The following is a 25,040-nucleotide window of genomic DNA, read 5'->3' as shown; positions in this document are numbered from 1 at the left end:
GATTAATGTTTTAGATAAGCGAAACCGAGGGGCCAGCCAGCAGGGAGGGCAGGGAAACAATGAAGCCCTGTTTGCACGGGGACACTGGGGAATGTCTCTCTCGGGACATCCGCGGGGTTTGCGCCTGGCCGGTTCCCCGAGGAATAGCTATTGCAGGCTCTTCCCGGCGGCAAAACCCACCTGGGTTTCAACACAAGCAAGGCTTGGCCTTCATACTCATCCTCTCTCCTCCTTTACAGCTCCTTGGCCCAGATGTTATCAGCGGCGGCTTTGGCGAAGCTCCTTCCCACGAGGGCAGGGAAATGCTGCCTCACAAGATGACAAACGTTTTTTCTTTCACTGCCGTTTGAGCCACATTGGTTTATTAGGTGGATCATTTCCAGGATCTAAAAAACTTTAATAAACTGAGTCATTTTGACTCATCAATTTGGAGATGGCTTTACTTACGTGTCCTGAAGTTCTCACAATATATCTAAAAGCTGTCTGGCAGAGGATGGATAGCTGTTCCCACCTACAGCTAAATACACATTTCAAAAAGCATCTGAAGGTTTAAAATAACCTTGTTTGCCACAGATTATATATTTGGGGCTGGACTTTCCCTCCCTAAGCTACCTTCACTCAGGGAATCACCTGAACCTGAGGAAGATGCTGGTGAATGGTTTCCAAAAAGGGCAGAAAAGGACCCTTGGGCTGGCTGGTGATGCCTAGATGTTCCCTTCCAGAAGCAAAAAGCTACATAAGGATCTTAATTCATACCTTCTGGGGTATGGCTCGTGCATCCTGGAGTATGTAGCTCCCCCGCTCCTGTGGTCCTGCTGCGTCCTCCCAACCCTTGAGAGCAGCGAGCAGAAGAGCAGGGCTGAAGGCCCATCCTGCCTGTGCACTTATTATCTGCGTGATGCTGGTTTGCTTGGAAAGAGGGGAGGAAAGGAGATGTAACTTGCTCCTCAGTACAGGGAGGAAGCAGACTGACTGGTCTGGCCATGTGTCACATCCCAGCTGGTAGCTCCACTGGCTGCGTCAGCCTGCTCAGTCGGTCTGTTTTAGAAGGTCTGCGTTAGAAGGTATTTTGCTCCTTTGAACGTCTTCATGGTGAGGCCAGATGTACTCTTTCTACTAACAGGTGTCTGCAGTCAACACACACATGTTTTCTGATCCAGACCAGCTGCAGACCTTAGAGGGATGGGGAGGGAGACGTCTGATCGAACTCCCTGCCCCTCAGCTGAGCTGGAAATGGAGCCATTAGTCCAGTACTAGATCCAGTTATTTATTTTACTGCTTCACTAATTGAACACAGTTATGAATGCCTCTGGCACTTGCAGAGCTTTGGTGATGAAGGCCGATGTGAGAGGCAATAGGAGTTCTTACTGATGTGTGTCTATTCTTTTCCCCGTAACAGACCCGGATTTATCCTTTGTTTCTAACTGAGACACTTGGGATACAGGACTGAGACTTGCCATCAACTCAGTGCAGTTTCCCTTCATGGCAATGGGTGTCAAAGTCAATTAAGATATCTGCACAACAAGATCATGCGCCACTTCCCACCTCACCTCCAGCAGAACCTACAAGAGGCTGTGGATGAGCTGATGACACCCACTTTCCTCCAGCCAAGCCCTTCGAAGAGCCGTGGTGGAAGTCCAGGAGTTGTCTGCATGAAGGCACTGCTACAGGGCAACGTACTTCAGGACTTCAGAGGAAACAGACAGCACAGGGCACTCTTCCTCCTCTGAAATCTTGATGGAGACAGAGGTCTCTTGCCTTGCTGTTGGACCAACATCAGCACAAAGATCACTGTGGACAAAGGAGCAACAAGACAAAGTCCTGCAGCTTCTTCTGTATCTGGGCCTATTTCCTCTGATGCTTTTTGCATTTGCCCTGTCAATTTTTGGGCTTGCCTGTTTCTCTGCTAAGAGCCTATCTATCTCTCCTCTCCCTACAGGCATTTGCAGAAGATCTTGCAAAGACAACCTGTACCTTGCTGCTCTTCCCCACCTCTGCCCCCGAGGGAGAAGCATTTCTCTGTTGTTGCCTGTCCCTCTGCTCCTCTCCTTATGCAAAACGAGTTGGCTGAAATCCAGGAACCTCTCAGGTCCCAAGGGGGAAAACCTGCCATCCCTCCCTGTTCACGTCCACCACGGGAAAGACAAACCATTTCCCAGAAGCTTCATTCAGAGAGGAGCCACTTGACAAAGAAGCCTGCACCGCATTTTGGGTCACTTGCTGGGAAAGTTCGTCCTTTGCACAGCATTCGGCTTGTGCAACGAGGAATTGCGTGTGTCCCCGGTCGGCTTCGTGCCGAACCGGAGCACGGCGGCTGACTTGGCAGGGAGATGAGCGTGTGATAGCCAAGAACATGCTCCAACGCGGGCTAACCTTTGCCCAGGTGTACTCCGCTCCCCTGTTCAGGGGCTAGATTGCACCTTCCACAGATAGGAAAGACGAGTAGATACCTTGTGTGACCTGCCTAAAAATACACCTTATACAACACCCTACATTTATTTATACAGTATTCTATACTGAAATATTGTCCCTGCAGCAGAGAAGCATCCAGTCTGAGATAAAGACATCAAATGGGGAGAATTCTGCCTTCATTCCTCGGTACTTTCTTCTCACAGCTAAAAAAAAATGCCCATTCATCTTCTCAATTGACTTTGCTGTTGACTTCCAGCTGCTCGGTCTTTGTGCAGATGTGCTCAGGGCTAATTTTGTGCTGAATGACATGCCACAAAGTCGAAGCATTTTTATTCTGGTGGTGGAGGGGGAAAGGAGGCAGGAAGCTGGCTGCAATTCTCTCTTCCAGAACATGCCGGGACAAAATTAGCCCTATTTTTGCATGAATATGTGGACCATCAATATGGTCACAGTTCCTCCCCCATGCTGGGAGTCTTCAGTGCAGTAATTAGGGTCGGATGAGCCAGAGCAGGGCATCCAGGACCTGATTTACTGGCAGACCTGCAGCGATAACCCGTACCAGTGACTTTCCTCCTATTTTAAGTACATTCATCTTATCTCTGGCTGAAAGGGTTGCGGGGCCGCTGGTTAACCTACCGCTGAGCAGGCAAACACAGTTATTGTGCAAACAGGCAAAGTGTTCCCTGACTTAGCGGACTAGCGATATCTTCGTCTCCAGTTGCTGGGTAACATCAAACACTCGCATACTCTCAGTCAAGGATCTCTTTGGGCTTCGCGATCCGACCACCACCACCGCTGCGGGAACGGATACCTTGTGCGGGCTTGTCCGGGCAGACCGACGAAGAAGAAAGGATGAAAAAAGGCTGCAAAACCCAGAATATAACAGCAAAGTGTCTCTGCAAATGCTCCCTGCAAATGTGATCACGGTCAGATAATGGGACCTAAGCGCACACTTGCAGACAGTGCTCTCCTTACGCCTATTATCGGCGCAAAAGCCTTAGAGAAAGAATCAGGAAAAAAGCACCTGAATGAAAATATCTGCAGCACAAACACAGGAAAACGCAGACCTCCCCCCGGTTTGTCCTGCATTCCCCGAGTATTTGCACGAGGAAAACAATAGCGTGGCCCTCACCACGCTTCCTTCCCCTTCCCAGGGCTCTCCCGTCGGTCGGATGCTCTTGCAGGCCACTGCGGTGGGGATTTACCTCCAGCCGGCCTTGTATGCATGGACAGACGGACAGACAGACAGTGCAGAGCGTAGCAGCGATGGCAGGCTGTACCCTTACCCCTTTTCCTGCTGGAGGTCTTCTAGATAAACTCAGCTTTGCCTCTTTCGGGTCTCAGTCTTTAACTCTGGAGATTGCCAGATCTCCAGTTTTGTATTTCCATGCTGGGAAAAAAACCCAAAAATCTCTTCTGGACCAAGTTTTCCCATCCATAAATATATAATAAAATGCCTGCAGGATTGAGTGCAAAATCTGTCGCACACCCATAGGCCCAAACTTGCCCCTGGTTTCAATCGTCGGCACTGAGCAGGGTCTTGCTGGAAAGTGCAGTGAGCTGAAATCATGATCACGTGCTGTGAGCGTCACGGAGCAAAAGGGCTTTAACAAGACCTCTATAGGTGCTTCATTTTGAAATAAATGTGCCTGGGGATATAGGCACGAGCACGTTATGAACACTAGCCATGCCAAAGGGAGATGTTTAAAACAGCTTTGAGCATTCAAGGCTCTAAATTACACGTTCGTGTAGGATAAGGAACTTGAAATCTGAAAGTACTACCCCAGTCCCAAATTTCATCTTTTTTCCTAAAAAAAATCAGATGAAATTTCCTTCCATCGGCCACCCTGTGACTTTTTTTTGACATTGCACGGCCGTTAGCAGCTGAAGTGCTGATAGCAGGGGAGAGATGGTCTCTCCGCCCGCCGTTTTTGCAGCTGCTCGGAGAGAAAAACCCTGTCTCAGCCCTGCATCCCTGGGCGGGAGCATCCTCAGTGCAGGCTGTGTCGCATTCAACTGGCAAAGTCGGGGAAAAAAAATTCAGAAAATGTGCAAACCGAGATTTTTTGTTTTTTTCTGAGGCATTTTACTCAGCTAGATTTGAGCAAAAGTACGCAGGGATGGTAAAAAGCAGCTTATTGGCTGACATTAAGGGCAGCTGCAATGTTTCTGGAATCTCAAGCAGGAGAGTATTTTCTAACAGTGCCAAAACAAAGTATTTTTGCCCTTAATCTGACAAAGGGCTGGACTGTTTTTGCTGAAATTAAAAAGAGATCATCACTAGGCAGAGACCCAAGCATGTAAAATTTCAGCCGGGTTGTTTAAAGTCTGGCAGAGGCGCAAGCACCGACGGTCATGACTTTGTCACAGGTCTCCAAATACCTGCTTCTCCCCCTCGCGCTCCCATCCTTGAAGCTGCAGGAGGGAAAAATAAATAAAAAATGAGTGCTAAAGCACTTAAATGGGCCTGGTCACCAGAAGGCACAAAAAAATGCACCCACAGGATATACTTTCATCAGGGTTCGAGTTAATCACAGCTTTGAGGGACTCGCGACTTTGAAACGCCTGCCGTCAGCAGGACTGCAAGGAAAAGCGTTTGGCAAACAGCTACCTCCCTGCAACGACGTCTTCTGCTGTGATGTGACCCTGGGTCTCCTCCGCTGAGGCTGGGGATCGTCCCTTCGGATCTGGATTTATATTCTGATTTTTTGCCTTTGGGCTGCTCCTCCTGTCCATCTTGTATTCCTAACTACCCTGGAAGAGGGAGATGGTTGCTAGTGGGTTACCAGCGTTTTCTGTGTCTGTAGAGATGAGTCTGGTATCAGTCTCATGCTTGCTTTTTATTTGACAGCGTGTCTCGTGCTTTTGCACCATGAGGACCATGCACGGTGCTGGGCATGGGCTAAAAGTCTGGAAAACAGCCAATTTGCAGAGAGAGAAATGGATCCTCTGGTCTAAGGTAGGTATTTGGATCAAGAAAGGCAGAAGACTCAAGAAAATTCGGTCTTGCCTTTGGTGCCTAGCCAGCCCAGATGTGTTCCTCGTGGTGATTCATCCGTGTGGTCAGAGCAGAGAGAAACCAAGTCCTGAGCGTGGTGTAGACGCAATGAAATGCTCATCGCTTCCCCGAACCGGCTGCGACGTGAGGTCCCGGCGCTGGGACGACCACAGGCACGTGTGTACATGAGGTCCGGGGGACCCACCCGTGGTGCACGTGTACCTGCACGCTTGCAACACCGGGATCTAATGGACGATCAAGTGCAGCTGGTGGAAATGGGTGGAAAAATAAGTATTAGACAGGTAGGAACGGGCACATTTACAGGAGCGAGGGAAATCGAGAGACTGCAAAGGCCAAGCCTGGCACCTGTGACTTCCCACCTCCATCCCACCACGCGCGGGAGCACCTGGTTGCACAGCCCCCTTGCATCCCTCCTAGCAGGCTTTGAGACGCTATCGCCTTAGCTATAAATATCCCAGAAATATAAATACGAGCCATCTATTTTCCTTCCTGACCGCCCGGCTCCTCACTGCCAAGGGGGATTTACTGGTGCCCAGTTAACCGCGGGGTCGGCTGGGCTCTTACGGGACCAGTATTTTTACTATGATCCGTGGAGGTTTTCCAGCCCGGCTTTTATATTTGAGCTGCAGTGGATGCACGCGCGTGTACCCACGCGGCGCTCCGTGGGGCGGACGATTCCCGGCCGTCCCACCGGCGAGGAGGAAGATGACGGTGGAGGAAGGCTGCGTCGCCCGGTAGAGGAAGGGGGAAGGGGGGACGGGGCTGGAGGAAGGTGTTGGCTGCCTTTTCGGGGCTCGGCGTCCCCAAACCCCGCGGACCCTCCCGGCGTGGGGCCGAGCGCCCCGATGCTCCAAAAGCATCGGGGCGGGTGGAGGTTCCCCCCCGGCCGCGACGCCCCTTAAATGCCCCTCGGGGGGGGCACCTCGGTGTGGAGGGACCCCGCCGGGCAGGGTGCCGCAAGCCTCGGGGAGCAGCCTGCCTCCTCCTCCTCTTCCTCCTGCCGCCGGCCGGGGCGGAGCCGCCCGCCCCCAGCGCCCGCCCCGCTGCCGGCAGCGGGCGGCCGAGCCGAGCCGCGGCGACGGGGACGCGGTGCCACCTCCCTCCCTGCCTCGCTGCCTTCCCGGCCGGCTCCCGGCTGCCCCCGGCCCGGGGGGACGGTCCCCGCCGGCCGCGGGCGGGCAGCAGCGCTCGGCGGCCCGGGGGGGTCCCGACGGCTGCCCCGAGCCTCTCCCAGCGACGGCAGGTAAGGGCGGGGGGGGCGGCACTGGTGGCACTGGGAGGGGACGGGGGGGGGGCTTTTGCATGCCGGTGCCCTGCGATGCTGAGCCGGGGTATTTAATACATGCCGGGGTATTTAACACACGCCGGGTTTGGCCCCACCTAAAAGGCGCTTCTTTAGCCCCAAAAGGTGCTTCGCTACCCTCCGTGCCCCCCCCCAAGGGTGGCTCACCTGGCTGGGAGCATCCCAAGGTGATGCTCCCCGGGGCTGCTGGGCGGCGGGGGGACGTGGGGCAGGAGATGCCCGCTGCCCTCTCGAGTGTCCGGGACCCCCCCAATTGCCAGGGGTTGGATCCGGTGTCCGGGACCCCCCCAATTGCCAGGGGTTGGATCCGGTGTCCGGGACCCCCCCAGTTGGCAGGGGTTGGATCCGGACACCCCCGTTTCTCCATCAGGCCGTATTCGCTTTGTGCCGACCAGGCAGGTAACGCTTCGTTTTCGAGGTGCCGCTCCCAAAATATCGGCGTCCGCAGCGCCCCGCTGCCCCGGGGCTTTGCGCTGGGCTCGTCGGGCGCCTTAAAACCCTGAGGCAGCAAAACAGCAAAATCCCGGGAGATATTTCCACTTGCTGTCCCTTGCCCAGGCCACCCGGTGCCCGTCCGGCACCCGAGCCCTTCGCGGCACCGAGAGGGACACCGGGCTCCTGGAGATGTTCCCCAGGAGCAAAGCGCTGTTTGCCTTCAGCACCCGGTATTTGGTGCCAGCGGTGAGAAGATAGGGTGGGAGAGGGTGAACGTGGAAGGTCTCATCTTGTCCTTGACACTTGGCAGAGAAATCACTTGGAAAGGGGAAAAAATCAGGAATGGAGAGAAAAGGGGGGAAAAAAACCCCAACCCCTCGCTGCTGTCGTATCGACGCTCTCTCCCGAGCCCGCTCCAGCCCCGCATATCCCGCGCCTTAAAAACTAGGCGTTGAAGAGTTGCAGCTGAAACGTGAGCCTTCCGCTGGAAACGGTCTGTTGTAGCGATTCCCGATGCCGGAGCTACAAAATCTCACCCTGGCCTGGTGGAAACGGTGAATCTTCAGCCGGGGGGGGGAAAAAAACAACTGGCTTCTTCAAACTCACCATACTTTGCTTTTTAGGGGTGGGTTTGCACAGCGACGGTTATTATTTGCAATCCTGCTGGCTTAAGGGTTATTTTGGGGCTGGAAAGGGATTATGGCTATATGATCTGAATAGTCATGACAATGCTGCATGCAAAATTAAGAAAAAAAAAAAAGAAGAATTAGGTTTCTCTTTGTTGCCACTTCCTCCCCGTGCGAAGGAAAACGAGCGCTCATTCAGTAAACCCCAGAAGGTTGTTTCTGCGTTAGGAAGTTACGCGGTGCAGAGGGCACGTTAAACCCGAATACGCCGCTCAGATCGTGCCCTCCCCTCTGGGTGCTCACACGACTGCCAGGAAATTTTAAAGTTAGCCTTTTTGCTTATTCTTCAAAGGCTTTTTTTTCTTTTTTTTTGGTTTGGAGGACACACGGATGCAGAATAAATGCCTCCTTCCTTCTCTCCTTCTTATAAATCGCTGGCTTGTGCTTGGCAGGTGTGGCTGGGGAAAAGCTGAAGTCAATGGGCTTCCTGCCTTGCGTTTCGTCTGGCGTGTCCACGTTCGCTGGCCACCGGACTGCGCTGGAAAGCAGTCCTTAATACACTACCCAGCCTTTGTCTACCTGAGCAGTGCTTCTTGCAGCCTTAAAGGCTGCTATTTTAGCATATTTTCCTCTGTCGAGACTTGAAGCATCTTCAAACCACTACTCAAACAGCACTCGGCTGCAGAGTACTTTGCAATTTAGAAGCTGCTGCTTCAGTGGGGGATATAAGCTCTGCTTTGAGGCAGAGTTAATTTTAGAGTGGGTGTCTCCGTCAAGCTGTACTTTTTTCTATTAAATAAGCATGTTGTGCACGTTACTGCTCTTCCCTGCAATGAATTCTGCACTGGAAGGCAAAACCTGACTGATGTTTGTCTTGCGCGTCCACAGTGAATAGCACAAAGGAAATGAATTCTGGTCCCATCGATTATTCGGCATGGGGTTGTCCTTTGCGGGAGCTACTGGCTTAGAATTAATGATAACAGTTTTAATTTTAGCAGGGAAACAAATTGCTCTTGTGACCCAGGAAGATTATAATGAACCGGCTGCAAGGGCCAGGGGTTGTGTCTTGCACTTTTTGCTACAAAGTGCCATGCATACTTGATCTCCTTTAAAAAAAAAGGCCCTAAAACCACTGACGCTGGTGTTAGACAACGTGAAACACTATGGCAATTTAATGGGCTGCTGTGGGGGTTACGGTAGCCCACGGTTGCAAATGCTGTCCCAGAGGGAGGTCGAGATCTAGCTCATTCACACCTACGTTGCTTCCTTAGAGGCATTTTGGAGCTCACAGGTGAGCTGGATCTGGGCCCTCTTTTCACAGACACACCTGCAGGGAATATTGTCCTTTAACTTGCTTTGGGAGTCTTCCCAAGGGGGAAAATAGAGGGGTAGGACCTCAGCTTGGAGGCGATTCCAGCCTTGGAGAAGGCTCTGTCCTGGCCCTGCACCTGAGACCCGTGGGGTGGATGCACGTGGCTCTATCTAGCTGGTGGGAAATTCTACATTGCTGCAAGTGTTTCTCACCTTCTGGGAATGTAGAGCTTGCAATGCTGGTTTGAAACTCCTTTTTAACAAGAAATGCAGCTGGGGGGGCCTGTGCTCCTGCCCCAAAGAGCTTTAAGGAGATGCTTTGCACCTCCTTGCTGATAATGAGATGACATGGGGGGCTTCACCTGGAAGCCCCTGGGCTGCTGCCTTAACGAGGCTTCATTAAACTGTTGCAGCTGATGAGTTTGCTCTGAGGAGATTCAAGGGTGGGGGAAGAGGTGACTTTGGTATTTCTCTGTTGTGCAGGAAAGTAGCAGGTGGTGTTGGTGTGAGGAGCCTGCATCTGCTGTGGGCTCCACTGGTGGTCCTGGCTGCAAGGTGAGTGGCGTCTTGCAGCTTCTCTTGTTGGAATAGGGTGTTTTTTCACCCAGGACTGAGGCTCTAGGGCTGAGCTTCCCCACGGCCTCTGTGCTGGAGCTCGGCGTGAAGCTGAGCAGTTCCCTCTGCTCAGGAGAGGGCAGTGTCACACCGACGAGCCGCTTCCTTAGCCACGCTGAAAGCGTGTATGGAGATGACACCCTTTGCCCACCCAGGCGTGCGGAAGGGTCTTGCAAGGGCACTGGTGTAGTTTCCAGCATGCTGGTGGGACCCAGACGTCTTGTTCTTGCTCCCTTCTTCCCCACGCAAAATATCTCCCTTCCAGGTATGGTCCCTGCTGCTTTCCTGTGACCCCGAGTACGCCGATGGTATTTAACAGATCATTGCAGGAATATTATAGGTGTGATGCAGGGAAAAGGGATTTAAAGGGCAGCTATAGCAGTTGCATTTGACTGCCAGCCCCTCTATAAACCGTGATTAGATACAGCTACTTTAATGTATGTCTTGCTTTCAAAAAAAAGCTGTGCGCTGGTGTTTGGCTTCGTGTCTTTTTCCTCTTTAGCTAACCGCCGTGTTCTCCCCACTTCCTCCAAAAATACCCGCAGATGCTGGCTGAACAACAGCCCAAATACTTGGTTAAATGGCCTATCCTTGCTCAATAACCTGGGAAAAAGCTTTATTTTTATATGTAATTAAATATTTGTACAACACTTCTGCCAAGAAATGGCTTCAAGGTACAGCGTGTTCTCCCGAAGGATATTCAAACAAGGACCTTCTTGGGTGGCAATTGGAAATCTTTCTGCGCTCTCGATGCGTTGTGTGTTTTCACATGCTGAATCCATTACGTGTTTTGATTGAGGTCCGTCTCCTTTGCCTGCCTGGTCTTTGGTCAGAATTAGTTTTCTGGGAGGGGAAAGAAAAAGTCTCCTCGTCCTTCTTGTGAATGTTCTTGCACTTACTTTGCGGCTCCCGAGCGGATCTGCATCCCAGCTCTGTTCCTGGGCTCCTGCGTCCGTGCGTGGTCCCACCGGGCAGCTAACGCGCTCCTCGGAAATGGCTTGCGCTGATTTAGCGTAATTCCTTCGTCATGACCAAACCGAGTCCTGCTGCTGCCTGAGCCCCGGGGCGCGGGAGCCCGGCTCGCCGCGAGACGTCCCGCGGCCGCTGGGGACCGAGCCGCTGCCTCCGAGGGGACTCGGATGCGATGGACCGTGAGTTTCTGCCGTCCTTGTCTGGGAACGCTTAAAAGGCTCCGTTTCGCTTTCGGATTTACCACGCGGCGCCGCGCTAAAGCGGTTCATCTTGCGTGCTGCCGGGAGCTTTTAAAGAAAGTTTACCTCCTAATAGATTTTTTTTTTTTTTAATCCTATCATTTCTCTTTAAAACTTCATTAGCCTTTGCAGCTTGTACAGTGCTTTTTTTAAATAAAAGTCTACTCGCTGCCATTTATCTTCCCTTCCCCCCTCGGTTAGCTGAAATGAAACTTCTCCCTCCCCTGGCCTGAGGTTAGATGCACGGCGCAGAAATACTCGGCTCCTCGGCTGTTTTTAGCTGTGCCAAGTTTGAGGCTGATGTTTGCACAGGTTACTTGTCAAACGCATCTCGTGTCTGACTTAAATAGCACAAGGTGAAGAGCGGAATCTCTTTTAATAGATGTTTTTGGACGCAGCATTTAAAAATACACGATGGTGTTTCGGGGTCTGCATGTTCTTCCCAGACGCTCTCCTAGGTTATGTCTCAGGCCGCTCATCTTGTATCGATGAATCTCTTGAGTCGAGGGTTGCCAAGTCGTAAATCTAATTGCCGCTGTCTAAAAAGCAAGTCAATGGCCCTATTGCCCGCTGCAGAATTGCAGCCAAACAAAGAAAACGCATTAAATTTTCAGACTGGGAGATGGTGACGGTCTTGCAGACGATGGTCAGGACGTTGTGGCTGGATGGCAGGGTGAGGCTGTCGGAAAGCAGGTCTAATCCCGGAGCAGGTCGCTTCAGAGGTTGGAGAGGGTTGGAGACGAATGCCCAGGCTCCGCTTCGTGCTCTGCTACTTCCTCGCAGGAGGAAGCCCTGCAGAGAGGAGTTGCTTGAGGCTGTCAGGTTAGTGATGCCTTGTAGGCAGTCGCCTGAACGGCAGCGATTGTGTTTCCAGGTATTGTGGGAATTCTGGTGTCAATCTGCCGCCTAATTATTTGTGCCTCTTGCAGATGACACATTGCACTGTCACTCAAACCTGTTGCTGCTTTAAAGCCAGCAAAAGGGGAACATTTGTGTCCTGGTCTTGGTGTCCCAGCACAAATCCAGCTGGGCAACTTGCTCGATTTCCCTCAAGCTTTTCCCTCTGGGGTTTGCTAGTTGTGATTTCTCTGTTCGTGGCCATGAGCTGGCTGCTTGACCATAGAGGTCTGCGCTTATGTTAATGGCTGAATAATCCTTGTAATCTGTGCATTGTTTTGAGCTTGTTAAGAGCCCTGGACTTCATCAAGCTAAGAGGTAAATCAAGACCTACGGCTTGTCAAAGCTTCTATTTTTAGGTGCATTCATGCTAACATGCAAATTGCATTTATCATCGAGGTTTGCTCCCTGCTCGCTTGCTGCGCTGACCTTGCAAGCCCTGTTTTCCGGCTTCTGCATAGATACCAAAAAGCTTGTTAAAAATATATATGCTGTGTATGTTGCCTTGTGTTTTCCCCATCCTATGAGCTCCCAAACTGCTTTTTATGTTTTGCTGGATGCTCTGTAGATATGTAGTGGGGGTTACTCTGGTGTCTTGTGCATGGGGCTGCTGGGCAAGCTGCCTCCGTGCATTGCAAGGTCGTGCTGCTGCGTTGGTGCGTGCTGCTTAAACGCAGGTGCCGGGGGCTCTCTGCGTACGGGTTTGCTTTGCAAAGAAAAAGATAAATCCACTTGTGGGATTACAGCGATAGAGCTGCCATCCCTGAAAACGCAGGCAGGAGCGGCTGAAGGCCAGAGCCCAAGGAAGCGTCCGTCCTCGCGTTTGCACCCGTGCAAACACAAGGTCCCGCAACATACGGTGGCTTCAGCTCTGGCCGGAGCTTGTATGGGTAACTTGAATGAAGCTGAGAAAGCTGCTGCCATTGGAAGCACTTTATTTTTATTTAGTTATTTTTCTTCTGGGGCTTTGTATGTGAATCCAGTTCACTTAAACAGGAGCTCAAAACTTGCTCTGTGGTTTCCTGGACCTGGAAGGGAGTCTCTGGATGCAGAGGGGGTCTCTGCCTTTTGTTGGAAAGCATCCAACTAAAAAGCCCGTGGGGAGGGTGGGCATCTCACCAGCTGTCCCAGCACCAAGGTGAGGGTGCTACCCTCAAGGTATGAACCTATTTGACTTGCTAGATATTGTCGATGAGGCCAAAACATCCTTGGGAGCCTTTTCAAATGAATAGTCCATCCAGAGCACCTTGCATTTGGCAATGAGGCTTCAGCATCTGCCAAATTCTCTCTTGGCTTCCCAAAAAGCCTTTAAGTGAAATGAGCTGGAAGCTCCAAGTGTTGTGGGAAGCAAGCTGGAGCTGTCTGGCTATGGGTCTCTGCTTACCTGATGTAGCCTGGAAAACTGTCCTCCCCATGCAAGAGGTAGGGTTTGGGGGAGAAGGCAACTCTAGCTAGTAGTTGATTGAGCTCTTGGAGAAATGTGCCTCCTCAGATATCCAAAGAGGAACCTGTCTGTCTTCCCCAAAAGAAGCATTTGGGGAAGAAGCTGTTGATCTTGAATGCAAGGTTGGTTCCTCCAGTTTTGGGTCCCTGATCCTTCAAACGTGCTCTGTTGGGCCTGCTCCTGTCCTTGGTTGGTGATGCAACTCCAGACTCGGGCAAAAGTTGCTGCTCGTTGGAAATGATCTTTATGGAAGTGGGTTTTGTCCAGGGAGCCGTTGCAAACAGCTTACCTGCTGCAATCCCTTCGTCAGGCTGGTGCACGATGACCTCGAACAGCGCTTGGCTGAGCACCGACACACTGGGAAGCCTTAATGACACCGGTGACCTGCCCTGGTGTCACCTGGATCAATGCCTGGGCTGACGAATGGGAGCGAGAGGCGCGGGAAGGGAGGTAATAGGGAGGCCGGATTTGAACCCGTGACCTGGAGGCAGAGGTTCCTGCAGGACTAGTAGTCCCTCGTGGCTTTATCTTCCTGAAGTGCTAAACGCTGTTGTATTACAGTGGGAATGTGATTAGCTAGCAGGAACGGAGCCTGTGAGTTTATTCTATTTTATTGCAAAGCTGTAACCTGGAGTCTGGACTTTCTTAGATATGCCCTGTGGTGAAGAGTTACAAATCTGCTTCTAAGAGCAGAATAAGCTTAAGCTAGGCAGTCTGTGTATTTCTGAAAAGCGTCAGCTTATAATGTTAAAACCCTTCGTGTCCCAAGAAGTCCTAAAAGCCAAGCTTTTGGGGTAATGGTCTGGTAGTACCGAGTGCTGTGTTAATGTGAGTGAAGGTCCCATGGGTGTCTTTTGCCTCCCTCCTTCCACTCGGGGATAATATTGCCTTTTTCCCCAATTTCCCTGAATTCCTTGGAGGGAGGGATCTGGATCACGGGCTTCCCACATGGCTTAGCCAGGGATTGAGGGAGGCCCATCCTTCGAGCAGCTCTCAGGCGGGATGCAGGGTTTTCCTTGCCAGGAGCTTGGGGGTACGTGGGGTGAGGCGCAGGGAGCCCCCGAGGTAGGGGAAATGGGGTCAAAAGACAGCTTTTCCCCTATATTTCTGCAGCTTCCCTCCCTGGGCATTACGTGCTCCTCTCTATCTCTGCTGATATTTGCAGTGGCGATAAGACAGGCTCGGTAACAAGTGTGCTCTGCTGCAGATAAAACAGACTGTGCGCAAGAGCTGTTCCAGCTGGGAGCTTATCAGCTCCATTAAAACTTTAGCGGGCAGCAAGGCTTGAGAGAGGGGGGTGTTCCAGGTCCTTTAGCAATACCGAACCATTCAGCAAGGAACTGCACTGGAAGTGCTGCCGTAAGTCCCTCTTCAGTGCTTTTTATTTATTTATTTATTTATTTTCTTATTTAGAAAAAATGCAGTGGGTAATTTGGGGAAGGAGGCTTGTAAGCTGGGCACGCATTTGGCTTAAATGCAGCAGGGCAGTTACTGTGGTGTACGTCTGCGTGTGCGCGTTGAGCTGGCTGGTGACTGATGAAGGCGGTGGCTGGTCTTGGCCGGGACTGAATTAAATTGAGGGATCTTCATGCATCCCTCCAGGCTGTTCTTTGCTTGGAGAAAGAGCTCCTGGTGCTTTTGTGCAACACCACGTGCACAGAGGGCTCTTCTCCTGGCTTGGCTTGATGCCCTTTCAGGGCACTGACCTCTACATGGATGGCAAAAACCTGGGCTGATGCCAGTAAAGGGTATCACGGTGTAGACCTCAGCCTGGAACTGCCTGGCTCCTGCTTTGAGCTCAAAGTGCATAACTTTTAGCTGCTCCCATGTGTGGTCTGAACACGTGGAGATGGTTAGAGACGCTGCCGCAGTATGGGCTTATCTTTGGTCCTGGCCTCTTCTAATTTGGACAGCTGACCCCATCCCCGTGAAGACACCTCCATCCATATGGGATTTGCAGCCTGGAGCTCTCTCCAGAGGCAGGTGCCCACAGCTTCTCCCTAAGAAAGGGCTGAGCTTCCCAAGAGGGAGATGTGGTGATACCAGCTTTACTGGAGAGTGGAGTGATGGGAATAACTGTTCAGAAACTGTCTTGGCCCTTTTTCTTGTGAGGGAATTAAATTGTTCATCTCTGCCTCCCCAAAAAACACTTTCAGCAGGAGTGATGGAGCCTGGAGGTTGAGACTGGAGTGTGATACCACCAAGAAAATAAAAGTCGAGGGCCTGGAAAGGGAGCCTGGTGTGTAGCTGTTGCTACTAGAAAGAGGAGCAGGGATGGGAAGATGCTTGAGGTGTGTGGGGCTTTTATTTTTTCTCCCCTTTCCTTTTCTTTTCTGTTTGCTTCCCTGTCGTTTTTTCATGACTCTTTCCAGCAGCACCATAAACGCAGAGGAAGTCATGGGAAAGGAGAGTCAGATCTGAGGTTCGCCGGTTGTTGGCCATGGCAGGAAGCTCCCTGCAGGTTGCTGTCCTCATGCAGAACAGCCTGCAAGCAGTGACCCTTCTGTCGTGAATGCCTGACAAACCGGTCCTGGTTTTTGCAGTGTGTGCATGTGTTAGACTGCTTTCGAAAGCAAGAAAAGCTGTTTTTTGTGCCGGTTTTACAATAACCTTATTTTCTTTTCTGTTGCACCGACGTGCTGGGGTGGGCTCTCCAGAAGGGCAGCACAGGCGTTGCGTGAAGAAAGCTTGTTTGGGCCAGCTGATGGCATGGCAGGAGATGGCGAAGGGAGCAAGCTGGGATTTGGCAGGAGCGATGCTTGCCGTGGTCCTGTGGCAGAAATACGCCTGCTTTCCGCAAAGCCGTGCTCCAGGGTTTCCTCCGGCAGAGCCGCTGTTAGTCTGAGGAACGTCACCGTGGCTGTGCTGCAAATACTTTGAATTGTTGGAAAAGGTGGCTTTTGAACAAACTCGGGAATGAACAGTTATTCCTGTAACTCTCATGGCTGTTGCACACTGCCGCATGCGAGGTCGATGTGACCCAAACGGGCACTCGGGTTTGTTTTTTCAGCAAACGCTTGCCTCTGCTCAGCCGTGTAATTAGCTAATGGGATTTAACACAGCAGCCGATGTTTCTAACTCGGCTTTGTGTTAGAAACCTAATCCAAAAAAAGCTAGAGTTTAAAATAAATGGAAAGCTGTCTGTACGCCCCAGTTCCCGGGGCTACCTGGTTCCAGTACCTCGAGTAGCGAAGGCATCTGATTTCTACCAGAATTTACATGCTAACCATTATATCTGAACTGACTTCATATGTTGTAAAGCTGGTGAGAAACGGCATCTACTGGTACCTGTTACCTCCTAAATACCCCCTAAATACAGGAATGCCCCACTGCTCCTACGAGGGCATGTGAAGTCTGGTTTCTTGGCCGTGTCTCAGCTTGGCCACTACTGAGTTTTACTGGCTGGTTTTGCCCGGCTGCCCAAAGACTTGCAACCATGGTTTAGTGTTGCCCGAAGCTGATGAGATGTTCTGCTCCAAACTAGCCATTTCAGTGATCAATCCCATGCGCTTGACTATGAAGTACTGGCTTTTTTTTTGGAAGGAAAGGCATGGGATAAATACCACCTAAGACACTTGTGGCTGTCACTTTTACTGAGCCAGCCCTTTGACAAGGGTGTGAGTAAAACCCTCTTATGTCTCATGCACCATCAGGTTTAATGCTAGCTAAATAGCAGAGTTGTCAAGAGGAGGCATAGGGCTGAGGCAGTGTTGCTGGTATTAAAAAATAAATTTAGCTGCAAGTGGCTGGGCTTTGAAATAAATTGTAGTGTGGAAGTTCAGTTCAGTGAGTGGATTTGCAGGATTTGCTGAGCTAGTGTCCTGATTCCCCCCAGGCTTGTTGCCAGATAGGAGATACCAGGAGGCAGCATTTACCTGCCTGTAGGGAAGGACTTGTCCCAGTAGTAATAAACTTTCCTCTTCTCATGAGACATGAGGACTGCATTTAAATCATTTTCTTGTCCTAGAGCTTAAACCAGTTAAAGAGCTTGTTCTTTTAGCTTTCTTTCATGGTGTGAATGATAGAGTGGGGGTTTTCATTTTTCTTGCATTAATAGAAGAACTGTAAAATGCTTGGGGATTGGCCAGCCTGAAAAATGTTGGTGACATCTTGGAGTAGCTTTAGCAGAGACGTGTGTGCTGTGGCCACCCTGGAGCTTTCGGGTGCTTGATGTCTGCTCCAGCTGTCGTCTTTTGCTCCCTGGTTGTTCTAGTTGTGTCATATCACACTTCAGCCCAGGCAGAAAGGGCCTTCATTTAAGGATTTTCCCGCCCCGTTTACTTTGCAAAGGGATGGAGTTCAACAGGAGGGATGAGCAGGACTTGTTGCACTCCCACAGGAACATCCCTGCCTAAAATTTTGCTCTGGAGCAAGCTAGGCCTTTGCCTTCTGCTCCCTCAAGCACAGATGACGGGCATCTTGAAAGCTGCACATCCTACCAGCTCCCATAAAGATGAGAGCAAAGCACAAGGAAGCATCTCCTTCAGGAAAATCTTGCTGTGCTAAGATGGCACTGAGAGCACCTTCAAGGCATGTTCTCTTACTGGATGAAATGGAGACAAGCTGGGAAAACAGTGAGCTGCAAGCTAGAGCACTTTGGCTTCTTCCCTGCAAATGCAGATCCCTGCAGAGAGCTTGCAGCTGTGTGAGGACTAGAAAACATCAGGCGGTTTTCTTCAGTGCTGGTAGATGGGCCCCATGTGCCAGGACATATTTCTGGGGAAGGCTGGAGTGCTCAGTGGACCCTCAAGGCTAATTTTCCTAGAAGAGGTTTATCTTGGATATCAAGATATCCTTTTGTTTCTGTCCTGTGTGGGCTGTATGCAGTCTCTGCTCTTCCCAAAGTGTAGGTGATGCTCCTTGCAAGACCACACAGGCTTTCTTATTCCATGTGTCAGATGGGAACAGGGAAAGTGCTTCTTTATTCTCTTACCAGCCCTATCCTATGACTAATTATTTTCTATTATGGGTGACTGAACAGTGTTCATTACAGAAGCGAGCACTGCTATAAGCTTGAAATAGGGCTTTGTATGAAGCTACATTGGATTGCAGCTGGGTGAGTCTCGTGTTAAGATGCTGCCAGAGCCTTTGTGCAATGGAAGCCATCCGGGCTGCTTCTGCTGGCTTTTTTCAACTTCTTTACCATGCAGAAAAGCAGAAGGGAAGCAGGGGCACTGGGCTAAACTCTGGCCTGAAGCAAAGTGCAAATCTCTGTCTTCTCTAGAGACAATTTCCTAAATTAAGTTCTTAAATTGTGCTTACCAGAAGCCATCCCAGACGCTTGTTGTGCCTTGAGCAATGGGTAGAGCACGCAGTGACTTCTGAATATGTCCCTTATTTCTCCTAAACCTCATCCCAGACTGGGATATTTTGGCAAGCGTTCACTTTGATCCTCACAGGATTGTTGGAGGCTCATCCTCATCCTTTGGGCATAGCTGGCTGGTGTCCTGTGTCCCTGTTGGATGTTCTCTGGCTGGGATGTGATCACCTCTGCTCCCATCTGCCCCACAGAGCAAATGGCAGCAGAGAGAGACTCGCTGTCTCTGGGCTCTCAGGGGGTGGTGGGCCTCTTCCATGCCTCACTGAGAGCCTCAGTGGAGGCTGGTGGATCAACAGTTGGTGGTGAAGGAGAAATCAGAAGTGTTAGTTTGTCTGCAGCTGGCTGTGTCTACTGCAGCTTCAGGATTGTTGTTTGAGCTGGAGGTCTGCTTCCCACCTGGGAGCCTGTCCCAAGGAGGGCTGACCCCAAAGATGCTGTGGGCAGGCTGTAGTCCTAAGCAGAAATCTTTCTCCTGCCTTGACCTAGGACTTGCTAGCGTAGATGGTTAGAGATGTTCACTCCCCGGAGCTGGCAAACCCTGGGCCCTTCAGCTGTGACTGGAAGGGGTCTGTGGAAAATGATGGTCTTGGGAGAAGAGGTCTTTTGTTGTTTTTTTTTTTTTTGTGCAAAACTGAGGCACAGAGCTGCCTATCCTGCCTCTTAATTTAAGAAACACTTGAGCTGTTGGTTACATGTCCTCAAGATACTGCAAAGCTATGGCTTGATGCTGTGATGATGAATCTGGAGGGACGATGGCCAGGAGACTGGGTGATGACTGGGGCTTATCTTTGTGTGGATCTCCTGAGTGGTTTTGGTCAAGAAGATAAGAGCCTCCCCCATTTCTGTGACTGCAAAGTGGAGGCTACAGCACAGCCTCGGTGGGGCAGGATGAGGAAGACCTGGATAGTGTAGGAGGGCAGATAGGTATCTAGACTTTCCTGGCTTTGAGATCTTTGCATGAGTTCAATTTCCTGGATGCTGATCTTGGGCTAACTGCACTTCTAACACGGCCACTCTGCAGGCTTGTCTAGTGGCGTCAAACATGAATGGTTTCACGTGAGAAGTCAGGTTTCTGCTTTTTAGGATGCTGTGGGATGGAAGAGGCACCAGGGAGCTGGGAGCGAGCCACCTCCTTCTCTGAGGACTGCTTTCTGTGGGGCCATGGTGCATGTCCTTGATACTTACCTCTTGGAAGACTGGTGTTAATAGCACGGATAAATTCTCCCTGTGGGATCTGTGTTACCACAGGAGAGCTTGCATGCCAGCCTCCATGTTCACCCAGTGAAGAGCCACAAACAAGCTGTCGAGCAGTCGTATGTCAAGGAGCAGAAGGCTTGTTCCTGGGAAGTATCTCCCCTTAGATGGGCTGCTCAGCCTGCTCCCACTGTGATGCTGTTAAGTTTGAGCTAGTAAGCTTAACTTTTCAAGTGCCTGCTCTGAGAAGTGGAGATACAGCTTTCCTTTGCAGCGGGCAAAATAGAGGCTGTAAGAGCTGCCAGAGACTCTGAAGGTGGTGGTCGGGCAACCTCAGAAAAGGAGCTGGGTGGCCGCTGCAGGGAGGAAGGTGACTTGGTGGAGGTACCTCTTGGTGATGTGTTGGAACAGAGCATGCAACACCTGCGTTGAAGGTGGTGTGACATGCTCGAAGGATAGGTTTTTGGAAGGTGATAAGGGCCGAGATGTACGAGAGGGTCCAGAGGAGGCTAAATAGGAGCTTGGACTCTGTGCCTAGCTGTCACAGTTGAGTTCATGTGTGGGTGGGAGTACTGTAAAGGAGCAAAGTCTGTCCTCGGTGTAATGTCGCCGTTTCATGTGAGCAATGATACAGAGCTGCTGGAGGACCGTGGCCATCAGAAATAAAGCATGTAGGATGGGATAAGAAAAGGGAATCTGCAGTAGGTTTCCCCACCCTTCAGCTTTAGATTTTAACAACCTTTCTCCAGCACTTTAGCCAAATGCTGAACAGTTAATTTGTGATATTTTTTTTGCGCCACGATGGATGGTAATTCAATACCACAAATATTTCCAGCTTTGGATGCGACCTGCCAAAAATAGCTGGGAGCTCTGTGGGGGCTGGCACTTGGCAAAGGGCTCTGCTCACTTTATCCTCAGCGTGCCAACGGGCTGAGTTCACGGAGCATCTTTGGAGCCAGCGGGGCGTGCAGGTGTTAATGGGAAAACCTTCTCGCCGCTGCTGCCGTGACACAGGGATGGTTTGGCCACCTCCCGGGGTGCTCGCTGTGACATGTTTGGCAGCTAGAGAAACTGTCACATGAGCATTGCTCCTTTTAATCGATCTAGGTCTCTTGCAACTGAGAAGCTGAAAATAAAACCCCGGAAAGCCCCCCCGGAAGCAAACAGTGATCATGATGCTCAGGAATCTGCTGTGCTTCTAAAATATGTAGCTTTTCTCACCTGATTGGCAGTGTCATCAGCAAGCAGTGCAGGTAAAGGCTTAAGGCCCATCTGCCCAGCGGCTGAGTACTTGGTTTCCTTGGATGGGACTGGGAATATAGCGGGATTATAGCGGAGGTCTTCAAACCCAGGCAGCTCCCTGCAGAAGTAGCCTGCAGTGATTTAGAGGCGGAGAGGAGGTGTTGGTTCCAGTAACTAGGGATCAGCTGGAGTGGGAGTAATATCCTGGTCTTCCAGGTCTGATTACAGGACCGTGAGCTATATTTAGCTGCTGCTTTTGTTCCCTGAGAGTCATTTGCAAATGGCACAGAAGGGTCTAACAGCTGAACCTGCCTCTGCTGCACCCTCACCAGCCTGAATTAGGGTGACTCTGGATTGCTCGGAGAATAATTTGGGAGGAAGGCAACAGGGAAGGCGCTGGCTCTTTGCAATCAATATGAGTATGCTCTATGTTCTCACTCTGGCTGACCCTGGCATGTCCAATTTTTGCTGAGAAGTGCCCGATAACGCAGTGATTCTCCCCTCTGCATAGCAGAAGCAACACAATACACATTGTCATGGAATAAAATACAAGGAAAAGCTGACGGGGAGGTGGGGCTGCCGAGGGAATGTTCCAAGTCCTTCAAGAATTCGGCCCATCCAGGAGGGAAGAAACGAAATCTGCTCTGAGAAGTCATTTTCCAGAGGGCTTCGTTTTGACGTGAGTTTATTTGCTGGCATGTCAGTGACTGCACTGGGGATAGCAGTGGGATTTGTGCGCTGTTAGCTGTGGGTAGCTTCACGTGTTACTCAAACTCATGGCTTTCTGGCAATACAGGAACTTGTGTTGCTAGTGCAGCATGGACCTGACCTTAACAGATCAACCATCCCTTGCACCCTGCCTTGTGCAGCTTACTTGCTGAGCGGGGGCCAATAGAGGTGTGTATTTTTGGTACCTGTATTTAGGTGTATGTTCCTGTGAGCGCTTGATACTGAAGAATAACTGCATGGTAGCTTCTGGTCTTATTTTTGGAAAATATACATGTGGAAATGTAGCCTTAACACATGGAAGGAGAGCAAGGCAAGCTGCTCTCTGGAAGGATTTGCTACCAGATCTAGGTGTGATGCCCTTGACCATCAGTGGGAGCTTTAGGTTCAGAAATGGGACTAGCCTGGAGTTTGCAATAGGGTTGATGCGTGGCATTACTTATGTGGTGCGCTGTGTGTCAGAAGTAGCTTCTGGAGCTGCATGGGATGCTCTTCACCTGATGGCTTCAAAGCTCCACCTGGTCTCTGGACATATGTGCCGAGCTGCCTGGGCAGCAGTTGTGTTCAGACCATGCTGCTTCTCCTTCCCCCAATCCTACCGCTCCTGGAGCAGGGAATCGGGGTGCTGCTGGAGGGAGGGCTCTGTTGTGCAAAGAGCTTTGGTTTCTCTCACCAAAAGCTCATGCGTTTCAAAGCACAAGCCTGCCAGTTGTTCTGCAGCTGGCAGACTGATACCCTTGACTTCCCTGTGCGTTTTCAGCAGCTTCTCTGGCTCGAAAGGGCCTCATGTGCAACAAAACTTCCCGCGCGGTGTCTGCCGGGCAGGCAGGACTTTGGAAAACACCGGTGAGGGTGCTGATTTTCCTGGCCCCCTTCCTGGCCTCTGTCTGAAACGGTGACAATATCTAGTTGCATCCAAATGGCCTCTAGGTGCAATAACTCTGCAGCAAGTCATTGGCCTCCCCATGCTAGTTTTGGCAATGGGGTAACTTGGCTTGACTGCCTCTATTTGCAGAGCACAAAGGGACTCCTCACCCAATAGCTTGATCCCTTATAATTATACTGCTGAAGAAAATCACACGTCTTATTTCCTGCCTGCATTCCTACTTTCTTGCTGTTCCCCTTTCTTTATTCTTCCAGCTCCCCAGTACTTTCATGTGGCCTCTCTGCTCGGAAGGCTATGGACGGTGTTGGAGTCTGTTATAATCCTATTTCTTGTTGGGTGCAAAGATCAGTGTTGCTGTGGCTTTTGCCAGCCTTTCCATCCTGTGTATTGGCTGTGCACTGGAGCTTCTCTGGGAAGATTTTTTTTTTTTTTAATAGTACTTAAAATAGAAAAAAAACCCCAAAACAAGCATTCACCTGAATTGCATATAGGTGAGTTTCTTGCCTGACTCTGACCTAGCTTGTGAAACTTCAGTGTTATTAAAAATGGCTTCAGAAACAGTTCTCTCCATCTCTCACCCCTGAATCTTCCCCAGGATGACATTGATCTGGGCACTTAAATAGCACAAAAATGTCATTAATCCTAGGAAAATCTGGAAGCTAACTCTGGCACTGTGCACCTTCCCGCTCCCTGCGTGGGAGGGCTGTGCTGGGAGGCAGGATGGCAAAATGCAGGTACTTAGAGCAACCTAGGAGGAATCTTTATCTTGGTGGAAACAGATGGAGTTTGACTTCATGTCAATTATGAGCTTAGAATAACTCAGTTTTACTGCAGAGGAAGTAAAAGGTGCAACGCTGCCACGGCCTGGATGCTGACGAGCAGGAATTCAGCTTGAAGGAGAGCTGTGCTTGGCACGTACTGTGATTAGCTCTGTGCTGGAGAAGCTTGGCCACCGAAGAAAAATGCACTTGTCTTTTTGTATAGACCTTGACTCGGGAAGATGCTAAGCAGACTTTAGGCACTCTCCTCCCTTGTGTCTGGCCTTTTGGACAAAGGGGTAGCAGGTCACTGTCAGTCACTATTGGCTCTACTCTGCTAGTTGCATGTGGCTTTCCCCCTATTTTTTTTCCCTTCTTTTCCCTTTTTCCTTGTGCTTGATGCATGAAGGTTGACTTTGCAGGAGGGTCAGAGCTTAGCTTTGTGCACCCTCATACCTAGAGCTTCCAGCAGTCACCTGTATGTCGGTGGTCCTCTCGGGTCTAGGCTTTGTGCCCGGATGAAGATGCACAGTCCTTGGGATCATGGTTGGAGAGCTGCAGTGCACCTACTCAATTATGTCGTGGCCAAAATAGCGGCCTGATAATGAAGATCAAAGAGCGTTTCAAGGGGATCTTCTACATTAGCTTTTCTTCTGTTATGGGAAGAGATGCAGAACCCTGTAAGCTTTGTGGGTCTTCTGGTAGGTCCAGGTTTCTGTAGCTCCTGGGCTCCATAATCAGTTTCTTAAGTGTGAAAAGAGTTGTTTTTCTCTCTGTGCGTGAAGGCTGGGTGCTGTGCAATCAAGGCTGTGCCCATAAATTGGACAGAGTCCCAGCACTTCCCAGGCAAGCGGGCTGCTAGCTGGCTTTGCGTTAATGACTTGCCAAGGTCTCCAGCGAAGTCCATATGGCATAGCTATGTTAATAGCTATGCCATAACTTCCCATCCCCCAGAATGCAAATTAAAACTAAGGAATTACCCATCCTCAGCCTTTCTGAAAACCCTTGTGATCATGCCTGCTTTGGAAAGCAGTCACTTCTCTGAATACGTGGTCTGTTGTTTTGTCCTGGTCTGGGCTTGGCCTGCTAATGTCCATCTCTGAAGTGTCTGCTTTGGTGGGAAGTGTGACCTAGTGTTTTCCATACATAAATGTGTGGCTTTGGGGGAAAAAAGGCAGTAAAATAACCATGCTGTCCTCCCCTTGCAGTTCTCTTGGCTAGAAAATGCATAAAGGCATTGAACTGAACATTTGCCCTGGTCTGCAGCCTTCATGGTGGCTTTGACGCTGGAGGAACTACAGCTTGAAAACCTGCCTACCTCGAGCCTATTGCCAAGGCCTTTCTTTTATGCATCAACTGCTCTTAGTGAGCTGGGGATGGGGTGTGCTTAGCTCTGCTGTGTGAGTAGCGTAGCTCTGCTGTGTGAGTAGCGTCAGACACAGGTTCCCTGGAGCACAGGACCACCATGACCTCTCTTGTGTCTCTGGCAAACTTGGTAGGACGTGTTTCCCCCCATCCCTGAAGAATGAGGTGGAGAAAGCCCGGCGGTGACGGTCAGCGGAAGCTGTCCGGGATGAAGGGGTGGTGGGGCTGCTTGTTCCCATGGCTGCAGCCCGAGCTGCCTTCCAGAGGGGTGAGCAG

General features: G+C 50.7%; 1 protein-coding gene across 3 annotated transcripts in view; it reads left to right on the top strand.

Annotated features, from left to right (window-relative positions):
• Window positions 1-6,458: 6,458 nt before the first annotated feature.
• The window catches only part of GDPD5 (glycerophosphodiester phosphodiesterase domain containing 5), a 176,074-nt gene continuing 157,492 nt past the window's right edge, over window positions 6,459-25,040 (top strand). For 2 of the 3 annotated variants that reach the window (XM_026097928.2, XM_026097929.2), the window contains exon 1: window positions 6,459-6,674. The gene's annotated coding sequence lies outside the window, so the exon portion shown is untranslated. Of the gene's footprint in view, window positions 6,675-10,585; window positions 10,873-25,040 lie in introns of those variants that run through there. The other variant, XM_064505228.1, reaches the window with a different exon arrangement.

Source organism: Dromaius novaehollandiae, chromosome 1 (genome assembly GCF_036370855.1).
Source record: "Dromaius novaehollandiae isolate bDroNov1 chromosome 1, bDroNov1.hap1, whole genome shotgun sequence".
Classification (NCBI taxonomy): domain Eukaryota; kingdom Metazoa; phylum Chordata; class Aves; order Casuariiformes; family Dromaiidae; genus Dromaius; species Dromaius novaehollandiae.
This window is presented reverse-complemented; position numbering and strand designations above follow the sequence as displayed.